Genomic DNA, 1192 nt, shown 5'->3' with positions numbered 1-1192 from the left:
CCCGAGAAACTCCTTAAGCCACGGGGCTTGTTCCCAAAGAGTACTACAGTAGTTTAGTTGTTTGTAACTTGCGGCCTTTCGGATATGTTTCGGTTGACTTTTGTGTATGTCCCTTGACTTTTTTGAGTTTTGACGGCTTTACTAACCGTTACAAGGAATTTAATCCCCGAAAGTAAAAATATAAAAGACTATGATTTGTCTAATTTTTTCTTTTTTATTCTTTTTTGAGAGAAGCATGTCTCATTGGATATATACAGCATGCTTACAGCGGTTTGCGGCCCATTCTGGGTTCAAGGGTTGCCATTCGAGGCAAATATCTACAAGAGAAGCAGTCTAATTGTTACCACCTATATTTCATTATTATTTTGGGGGGTGAGTAAGAAACTGAAATTGGATGTTGATGATATTCAATTTTGATTTTTTTTCAGAAGAGTTGGAAACTTGAATTCAATGATATCTGAGTATGCTTACATAAAGGTAAATAATAACGCAGAATTGTAACAGACCAGTGTTTTTGTTAAACTAGAACAAAAGTGAAATACAACAGATAATATTCCTAAACTAATTTAACTTTTAGTTTAAGGTTTAAATAAATTGAGTTTCAAGGTCTCCATTGTCCATTGTCGTTTTCGGAAGCGCCAAACCAGGCTAATAAACTCCCACGATTGTGGAAAATAAAAACAATCGTTTTGGTTATAAAATACGCTCTTTTTGTTGGTCAATCTAAAATGGGAGCTGATTTCTTCCAAGCAATGGAAAGCTAAAGCATTAACCAGTTAGTTCCTTGGATTCGTTTAGTATATGAATTAGTCATCAAACTATTAATTCGCCATTGGTTAGGGCATTTGATAGCTTTGCTTCCTGAGTCATGAATCAACGGACCATAAAAATTACTATAAGTAATTAACATTTTCCATTCATTTCCTTATATTAATGAATAAGGGGCGATTCCTCAATCAAAAGTTAATGATGCCTTGATTACTCATGATATTCGCTTGAATATTTGAGGCACTAACGAACTTTTTGGAAGGTTTATTTATTGATGATGCCCATATATGGCGGGTGCATGAATCCACGGCAATTGAGTTTCATGGAGGGCCGTATGTTATATTGTGGTGGCACTCAAATCTTTCAAACAGAGGCACCGCATGTGCCCAAGAACAATACGAAAAGCGCTCACAATATGACTAAC

This window comes from Tigriopus californicus, chromosome 10 (assembly GCF_007210705.1).
Source record: "Tigriopus californicus strain San Diego chromosome 10, Tcal_SD_v2.1, whole genome shotgun sequence".
NCBI classification, from domain to species: Eukaryota; Metazoa; Arthropoda; class Copepoda; order Harpacticoida; family Harpacticidae; genus Tigriopus; species Tigriopus californicus.
This window is presented reverse-complemented; position numbering follows the sequence as displayed.